This window comes from Syzygium oleosum, unplaced genomic scaffold (assembly GCF_021117445.2).
Source record: "Syzygium oleosum isolate NSW1041296 unplaced genomic scaffold, Sole_v2.1 Sole_v2.07, whole genome shotgun sequence".
Lineage (NCBI taxonomy): Eukaryota > Viridiplantae > Streptophyta > Magnoliopsida > Myrtales > Myrtaceae > Syzygium > Syzygium oleosum.
In genome coordinates, this window is record NW_026607491.1 from 8,056,671 (window position 1) to 8,066,794 (window position 10,124).

General features: G+C 44.3%; 1 pseudogene; it reads left to right on the plus strand.

The window, feature by feature from the left end:
* The first annotated feature begins 5,889 nt into the window (after nucleotides 1–5,889).
* On the plus strand, nucleotides 5,890–9,965 carry LOC130134642 (G-type lectin S-receptor-like serine/threonine-protein kinase At4g27290; annotated as a pseudogene).
* Nucleotides 9,966–10,124: the final 159 nt, after the last annotated feature.

Below are 10,124 nucleotides of genomic sequence, written 5' to 3' on the forward strand. Positions count from 1 at the left end.
GTCAGCAACAAAACTATAATATATATCAAATCACTGAGAGGAGAGTCAATGGAATTCTCTAATTTTCTCATTCTCAGAAAGATCAAACAATAGTAAAAAACTATCTTAACGGGTCAACCACACCGATAGACAGAATGCAATGATCCATTTCTCAATCAAACAATTACCTCGCACAAATCAGGAACCCAGAGAGAGAATCACCAACTAACCTGCAACACGACGACGGAGACGAACAACATGACTGACCAGACATGCGTTGGGTCCTTGTCCTCGGGCAAGTACTCGTTCAGATGCTCCAATCTCGCGAACGCCCTCGCACACGGCCCCCGGAGCCTGCCCACGACGTACGAGTCCCTCCCGAAGTACTTGGCGAGGAAGGAGTTCTTTTTGCCGAGGGTCAGCCTCATTGTTCCCTACAAACCCCTGGCCAACTCCACGCTTATCTCCGCCGCTCCTTCACGTGGTCCACCTAGTTTACCCGAACTCGCCCATCTCATGCCATGTTTCATATGCTCCTTCAGGATCACCCATCCGAAAGAACATTGAGATCAACATATTGTAGGTTTGCACGCTGGGCATGCACTGGACCTCAGTCATTTTCATATAAAGCCTAATTGCTTCATCCACCTTTTGTTGTCACAAAGAACCCTTAAGAAGCAGTTATAGGTGACAATGTCGGGGATAACCATTGTTTCCCATCTCTTCCAGAACCTTCATTCCTCTAGTCGGATTTCTTACTCTACACCACCCAAAGAACAATATATTGTAGGTATAGGCGCTCCACTGAGCCTTATTCAATTCTGTCTCCTCACATATCTTGTTGCCAAATTGGATCTTATTGTTAATGGTGACGCATTTTTTCCCTCATCTACTCTTGGCCTCTCCAAGAGATTGTTCGCGGGAGATGAGCGAGATCCAGTCTAAGATGGTGCATAAAGTAAATAGAGAATCTTATTTGACAGAATGGAAAGTCGTTCATATCTCTCATTTCCATTGAATTCCTTTCACTTCTCTCTGCTTCATTGAATCCAAACGCAACCCCCATTCTTTCCATGCCACGGTTTGGACTGCCTCACAATAACCGCCAGCGTCATCTTCTACTCCGGGAGATTAGCCTTGCAATTCGAGATTCCACCGTCCTCATCTTCTTCTCCGTCGCAAAATATGCTGTCAAGATTATCTCGAGCAGCAAAATGTTTGGGAGCCACCGACATGCACAGAGTGTGTAATTGACTTTGACTCCATTGTTGCAAAATAATTCCTTAAAATTGTTGGGAAAATATCAACGTGAATCGGGAAGAACAATGAAGTCAAACTTTGAGGCGTGATATCACTTTCTTTAAGGAATTATTTGCCCCACGAAGTTGCTAATGGTCACTGGCAAATTTCCTCCAGGATACAACAAAGTCTCGATTGAGAATACCGAATAGCAATTTCGGTATATCTCCAGGGTCTCTCTAGGAAACAATTAGAAAAGATGGCTGCAGTTTTCTGAATGAAAAAGTATCTCTAAATTCCGAATGAAGAGACTTGATATTCAACTATGCAAAAAACCGACTCACTAATCACACCATTTCGAACAAAGGCGTCCCTTCATTGAAAAGATGTATGGTGAATTGATACGAAATCAAAAGTCACGTTAAAAAAGATATATGAAATTCGGAATTAAATTATTAAAAAATAACCGCCACTCTATTGTGAACAATCATATTGTTTCAATAGGACAAAACGGTTATTTTATAATAATAAATTCGAAATTTAATAAATAAATAAATAATGATTGTTGATTAGTGTCAAATCTCGTCCACGTGCGCACTCACATCCTTTCGATGTGGGACAAGGCACCTCATTGTTTGTTTTACAAACAAACTACCAACAAGGTGGTCTCATTGATCACTGTAAATCATGGTTGAGTGTGAAGGTGTAGCAGTGTAGGCATCGCGAAGGAGCCACGGTAGTGCACCCATCAGATATTCATCCAATACTTTCTGCCAAAGGCGGCGGCAGTGGCCATGAACTAGCGCTCCCGCCACCTTGCGGCAGCCAACCAGTCGCTCTTCACGTGAGTGGCGCTATCGAAACCCCGACTTTTGCAACAAGTCCTGCAATGCCGGTAGCTGCAGTCTTTCTTCGCCTGATTATAGAGCTCACACCGATCCTGCTGCCACCGCTTTAAATTCAATTACTGGAATTGCCATGGTCGAGAATCGGAGCCGATTTCTTCAAGTAAGGATGGGAAGATTGCTGGTTCCGCCACAGCTGGAATTCAGCCGCCGTGATCGGGATGTCAAATTACTGCCCTCGCCCTCGGCTGTGTTCGGAGGAGGACCGAGGCATGGAGCGGCAGTGAGGCAGTGGATGGCTCGCACGCCGACGCCCATGCTGAATGCAGTGGCGGCTGGAGCCGTTCAACGAGTCTGCCATGATGGGGTCACGGTGGTGGCAACAGCGGCTTGTGGGGTGGAAGGAGGCGGCCGGGGGCGACGGACGAAGACGTCACGGGGACCGACCATACCCATATCCGGCGGGAGGCGCCGCCTGGGAGAGGGGCAGCATTGAAGCCAAGGGAGGGGTTGTCAAGGGCGGCCAGCGGTGGAGGAGGAGGAGGAGGCCACCCAATCAGTGAATGCGGCGGCGTCCGAAAGCCGCCTCCTTGGAACAGACGATTGGGTGGAAGAGATACGGTATACTAAGGACGCGAATAACAACCATTCTATTCCAGATATCAATTTCTGGCCAAAAATAGATTTTTCTATTTCTATTTCCTTGATGAGTTTCTGAGCAAAAATCGCATTTAATTACGACACAAAATTTCTGTTCCCGAAATAAAATTTCATTTGATAAGGCCGGCCCCAGGAAACGGGGGTGGACAGTGAGCAAGTAGCGGAGGATGGCGGGTGGTGACAGGAGGATGGCGGCGGGAGGCGGCTGGCGTCAGGCGTGGCGGACATCAGGCGACGGTAGGAGGCAAATGGCGGTTGGCATCGAGCGATGGCGGATAGCAGGCAGTGGAGGGAGGCGGGAGGCAGTTGGTGTCGGGCAGGTGTCGGGCAGTGGCTGACAATGGAGGACTATGGACGACAATCGATGAGAGGCGGCCGGCGTTGGGTGATGGCAAACGGCGGTGGCGGAGGGAGGCAAATGGCGAAGGATGACGAATGACGGACGACGACCTGTGGGAGGTAGACGATGTCGGCCAGCAGGCAGGAAGAGGTGGTTGGCGACAATGGGCGGCAGGTGGCTAGCTGGCTAATAGAGGTGGCCGGCGATAGTGGGCGGCTGGCTATTAGCGAGGGCGAGTGACGAAAAGAGTTTTTATTTCTCATTTCTATTCCAGAAATAGAAAATTCTCATTTTTGTTCCAAACCTATTTCTGAAATCAAAATTTATTTTGAAAATAGAAAAATGAAATTGCGTTACCAAACAGATTTCTGTTCCAAACCTGTTCTCAGGAACAGAAATATAAAAAAATAAAAAAATAAAATGGTTATTATTCGCAGCTTAAGATTGCGACGGAGCCACTGCCCTTTGTCTTTGGTATGACCAGTGTCGTTGCAAAAAAGTAAATTTTTTAAGGATTGATTGATGGGTTGTCATTTTGGGCTCTGCTCGGCTAGTAATTTCCAACCCATTTCTTTCCTTTCATATAATTATGGTAAATTTGTTTTGGCAAAAATTTCATAATAAAAAAGTCATTTTTCAAAAAAATATTTCCCTTTTTTCGATTTGGGGATTCATTTTCTCAACTTTAAGCAAACATATTTTTTTCACTGATTGTTTTCAACAGACCAAAAGCGTAAAAATCTAGAAAACCTAATTCGCGAAAAAATTATTTTCACTCAACACAAATACATTGGTAGCTTGGACTTCTACCTTTCTACGTCCATCAAAACTACTATTAGTGCCACACACCGTACACCGCACCCCATTCCATCAATTTGTTTAGGTACGTTTGAACCCACGCGAGAAGTCAGCGCCCACGTGCGTGCATGGGGGACCTTCAAAGCCGGCGGCGGCCCAGCTCCTTGCCTTCCCCCGCCCGCGGTGCTCGTTCCAGGAGTTTCTCGCCTCTTGCCTCGCTAGCGACGGGCGGATGCCGTCCAACCCACTCGTTTCATTTCATCCACACAGAGGATCGAACTTTATGGAATATTTAATAAATACAAATCGCGTCTTCACGTATCGGTTCAAGCTTCTAAAGCAATTTGGAAGCGGTCCGCAAAATCGTACGAGCATCAATTCAAAGTCACATTGCATATCCTAAAAAGTAACGCTTGTAAATTTCGAAGCCAGGGAATAGAAAGTAGCCGTAAAGCGTACTCTAAGAGAGGCAAAAAAGAAAAGGAGACGGGTGGTTCGCGATCGAGCACGAAGCAAAATCGGACGCTAGCCCACGCTCATTTCGGGCATCGATTCGATATGCCGGTTCCGAAACGCTAGAATTACTTCCCCAAGAAGAGAAATCCCATGTGAATTCGTAGTCTTCGTCGTCGTCGATTTCTTTTCGACTCACGGACTTGTTCCCGCGATCGGAAAACGCGCGCCGTCTTCGCTGCTGCTGCTGCTGCTAGCGAACACATTCTCTGCCGTCCCTCTTTTTACCGCGAAAAGGACAACGCTTTAGAAGCCACGAATCTTCTCAGACGCGGCTCCGAAGAGTAAAATATTATTTTATTCAGTTCACATCATCAGTTAACCTCGTTATAAAAAGCTACCTCGCCGACCCCCATCTCTTCCCCTTCATCTCCTCCTCCTCCTCCTCCAACACCTTCACGCACCAGAGAAGTTTCATCCCCATGGCGACCGCCGCCGCCGCCCCCTCCTCCAGATCCTTCGAAATCGTCCTCCGTACGATGCAGTCGCTGGTCCTCCTCGTTTTCTTGCTCGGCGCCGTCATCGCGGTCGCGTGGCTCGCCCTGAACCCTCGCCCTCCCGCGTTCCGGCTCGACTCCCTCTGCCTCTCTAGCCTCCCCAACGCCTCCGACACCTCGTCCCCTCCTCCAGAACTCGCCGTCCGAATCCAGCTCACCGCCACCAACCCCAACAAGAAATTCGGCGTGGTCATCCAGGACGTCGACCACCTTGCAGTTATTCACCGCAAGCGCCCGCTTCCTCTCCCGAGCCACAACGAAACATCATCGTCGGAATATGACATCGGCAAGAGAGGCTGCCGAGTCCTCATCTTCGTGGTGAAAGCAGGCCCAAGGCCTGGCCGCGGAAAAGGGACGAAGGCGCCCTTTCAGTTCACTGTGGGTGAGGATCTGAGGAGAGGGTCGGCGGTGATGTCGGTGAGGATGCAGGTTAGCATCAAGTTCATGCATGCGTATTGGCCGAGCAAGCGAGCGTCGGTGAATGTGGAATGCGAGAACTTGAGCGTCGGGCTTTCCTCAACGAGATGCATCGGGGAGTTAAAAGATGGAGGGAAGAATTGCACGGTTCACTTCGCTTAATCACCACGAATTAACGGGAAACCTCAGCTTTTCTCAATGACTTATGGGTTTTCCGATCTCTTCATTATTTGCAGCTTAATTAATCTTCTTGCAATCATCTTTTCCGTGCCTTTGAAGAACATTAGGAAACAGTGCATGCATGGATCACGGGAGTTCTTCATTCCTTTTAGATGGATGGAGTTTCTCTTCGTGCTGCTTCTGTAGCTAGTAGCTCATCGTGTGACTTTTAGGAATTCATTTGAAATTACGTATTGTTGATGAATAAGCTTAACTTCGTGATCATGCTTCAGCTGTGTTCACAATCATCAGTTGACGATTTGCTTCACCTTCTTTTCAATCATTTCCCTTTCTTTCCTTTTAGCTTTCTAGTGCGCGTTGATAGAGAGGGAGAGAGTGATGTGTACATTAGAAGAAACTTCGAGGTAGAGATGTCGAGTGGATGGAGAGGGCCATCGACAGCGACACGGCCAAAATGACGAGAGTGGGACATGCAGGTTGCCTTCTCCGCTCCTTCCTCTTTCAAGTGAAGTTACCAAAAGCAGCTCAGAAACGAACGTCGATGACTTCTTGCCCGAATCAGAAAGAAAACAACAAAGATCCTCTGACTTAGGTTGACTTAGAACCCATCATCACGTACGATGCAAGCCGACCTTCTCTTTTGTATTGGTGTTTTTTAGCTTGGCTCGTAGAAAATCTGCTTACTTTAGCGTGCGACTATCAATTATTAGGCGATGCTTAGCAGCCATATAGGAAAAAGAAATCATGATGTTACACGATCCAACCGCATCCCATTTCTCCACGTAGAAAATCACTGTGGATACATGTGGCCTTAAAGTAAAACTCGATTGCTAGAAATCGCGCAAAATAGATAATCGATATGATGCGGGTGACAACCCTAACTTGATATTCGCCTTTATAGATTGACTTTTGCAACTTTTACTTCAATAAAGTTTTGTCATTTATTCCATTGGTTGCGACGTCAGGGTCTAGACTTTCCCTCCTTCCTTTTCGCTCTCTGGTGCGCGTTGAGAAAGAGAGAGAGAGAGAGAGAGAGAGAGAGAGAGAGATACGTACGTTAGCAGAAATTGAGGAAGAAATGTCGTGAGCGGACGGAGAGGGCATTCGATAATGACATAGGAAAAGTCAACTGATTATTGCCTTCTGTCGTGAATGCAAAGGTCAAGCGTGGGACATGCAGGTTGCCTTCTGGGCTCCTTCCTCGTTTAAGTCAATCTTACTAGAAAGAGCTCGGAAACGAACGGCAACTTCTTGCCCGGAATCAGATAGAAACGACGACATAACCCGCTGACTTTTTTAACCAAAAACAATCCGCTCGCCTAGGTTGACTTTATAGACCCCATCATGTACGATGAAAACTGGCCTTTTCTTTATCTTTATCTTTTTGTTTTTGGCTTGGGTCGGCTTACTTTGGCGAGTAAGTTGTAACTGTCGATTACTTGGCGATACTTTAGCAGCCAAATAGGAAAAAAAATCATCATGTTGCACGATCCAACGGCATCCGTTTTCCCTCATGAGGAAATCACTATGGATACACGTGGCCCAAAGTCGCATTCGATTGTTGGAAATCACACAAAATGAATCATCGTTATGATGCATGCGACAACCCTATTTTGATATCCACCTTTATAGATTGACTTCCGTAACTTTCAGTCAAATATCCAGACTCACTGTCCAATGCTCAATATTTCAATAAGAATCTAACGCATAATTTAATATGTTAATCTTCTTACTCAGACTTACCATACCTTAAGCATATATATATATACCACGAAAAACTCCAAACTGGTACACCTGTAATAATTTTACACCAAACTAATTTTTTGACCAAAAAAAATCCGAAATTAGTACACTTGTAACAATTTTACCCTCAGTTTGTTTCCGTTAAATTTTACTGTCAAATTATTTTTTTAAATGACATGCGATAGTTGATTGATGTGCCGGTTTTATGTTTTACCCTTCGTTTGTCATAAGTGTACCAGTTTGTGATTTTTTGTGGTATTAATCCAATTTAATGGAAACTAACGAAGGGTAAATTCGTCATAAATGTACCAGTTTGGGGTTTTTAGTGATCAAAATATTAGTTTGTGGCAAATTGTCACAGGCATACCAGTTTTGGGTTTTTTGTGGTCAAAAAATTAGTTTGGGATAAAATAATTACATATATACCAGTTTGAGGTTTTTCACGGTATGAACCCTATATATATTATATAGATGGCTGATTTTCACTATCGGTCCTTTTCTGGCCCAATAGTATTACAAATTGGCCCACGTGCTCAAAGAGCTCAAACATATAAAGATGGGCTCAGCCCACTTCTCTCTTTGCTTGCTCATGATCAAGCAAAGAATAATTAGCCGAATTGAGGAGTCTGAGGGACCAACTCCAAAATCAACTTTCGATATTATTCACTTTCTATCCCTTGATTCCATAAATTAATACACTATAGAATGTATAAATATCTTAAATAATATAACTGTGCATAGTTCATGTTTCAAAACAGATTATGTGAGCTCCGAGTATATAATGAGAGAAAATTGAGATAGTTTTAACAGTGTTCAATTTCTATCTCCTTTTTCATTTCGAACTCCATATATTCCAAAATAAACTCAATTGAACTCGAATTGGACAAAGAGATGGCCTAAGAGAAGGGTGGCGAACAAGAGTCGGTTGACTTTGATCACTTCTCGTGTCCCTTTATCATTTTCTCCTTGGCGTTGTCCATAATTGTCGGATTATGTTTTTTTTTTAGAGAAATGTTTGGAGGACGGTACCATCACTTTTCTGACCACACATCTCAAGTGTGGAATCTTTCAAATCGATAAAAATCTATTTTAAAAAATGTTTGAAAATGACTGCCCTGACCACATACACTTGGGATGGGTGACAAGAATCTATTTAAAAATGTTCAAAAATAGCCACATGACCACATACATTTGGGATGTGTGGAAAGTAACGGTATTGTCTTCTAAACATTGCCCTTTTTTTTTTATAAACGTGGTAGTATGAATGAAACCCAGCGGTCAAAAACATTCTTCAGTGTTTTTTTTTTTTTGTCTTCTTTTTGACATATTAACTTTGTTTTTCTTTGTTTTACCATTTCTGTTCTTCCCTTTCTTCGACTATTCCCAACAATAGGCCAAGTGGAAGCCCTTATCAATCATGCACCAGTCAAGATATTACTATCATTTCCCAAAGAAGAATATTGACAAGTGAGTCGAGACAATATTTCCTTTCCAAAGGAGGAAAAAAAAGAGTAGGTATATATCAATGTTATGTCTCCCGCGTTTTCGGTTAGTTAAAATAATCGCTATGTACATTTAATTTGGATGTTTCCCCTAAAACAATGATTACTCATGAGATGAGAATAGAAAGTAAGAAAACGACAACGGTTCTTAAATTCGCTTATGCTTTTGGGATGCCCATTGAATCCAAATAATCGGCAGCACAAGTAGTTGATATTTATAGAATTTATACAAAAAATATTCGAGTCATTTAGATTTGGTAACAACAACGGGAAGGTTGGAGACCGATCCAAGAACAGTTGCGTGACTGGTCTTCTTGCTTGACCCAGATCCATTCAGGAACTCCTATAGCTTGCTCTTCTCCAAACAAAGGTATATGCCTTCTATATCTCTTCCTGTTATGCTATTCTATAGAAAGGTCGAATCTTCATCTAGTTAATTACTTCATCTCGTAGATCAAACAGAAGGGTCTGCAATGGGAGATCCTCCTGTCTTCAGCTTCTTCTGCACTTTCATCTTTGCTCTGTCGCTGCTGCGTGTGTCATTGCAGCCGACACCCTGAGTTCAGTTCAATCTATTAGAGATGGAGAGACATTAGTTTCCTCGAGCGGAAAATTTGAGCTCGGTTTCTTCTCTGCCGGAAGCTCGAAGAACAGTTTTCTAGGGATATGGTTGGTGGTGAGTCCTGAAACGGTTGTTTGGGTCGCTAACAGGAACAGTCCACTCACTGATTCAAATGGTACTCTGGAAATAAGCAATGAAGGTGAACTTGTTCTTCTGAACCGATCAAAGAGCATCATTCGGTCGACAAAATCAACCAAGGTTCTCGGAAACCCAGTTGCACAGCTCCTAGACTCTGGTAACCTTGTTCTTAGGGAACGTAACATTTCAGATTCCGCTAACTACTCATGGCAAACCTTTGATCACACCCATCAGACACAGTTTTGGTCGGTATGACAGTGGGATGGAACTTTATAACCGGTTTGGAACGTCATCTGACTTCCTGGAGAAGCATGGACGATCCTTCCCCTGGAGATATACATTCAGAAACAAAATTGACGGTTTACCTCAACTTGAAATAGCTAGCAATGGTTCCATCAAAGTTTATCAAACTAGGCCATGGAATGGATTTGGATTCGGTGCTCTTGCCGACGAGTCGATTATCGTTGTTAAACCCTTCTTTGTTTACAATGGAACAGACGCCTATTTTGCGATTGAAGCCTTCAAGGACGATATCACTGCCAGAGTCACATTAAGCCCCGATGGTGTTGCACAGGCTCTTCTACTGAAGAAAGGAAGCACAAAGTGGGATCTGATTTACTCAGTCCCTTACCCTGTGACAGCTATAGACATTGTGGCGCTGATGGCGTGTGCCGAGTTAACCGAAGCCCAAGATGCTGCTGGTTGCAAGGT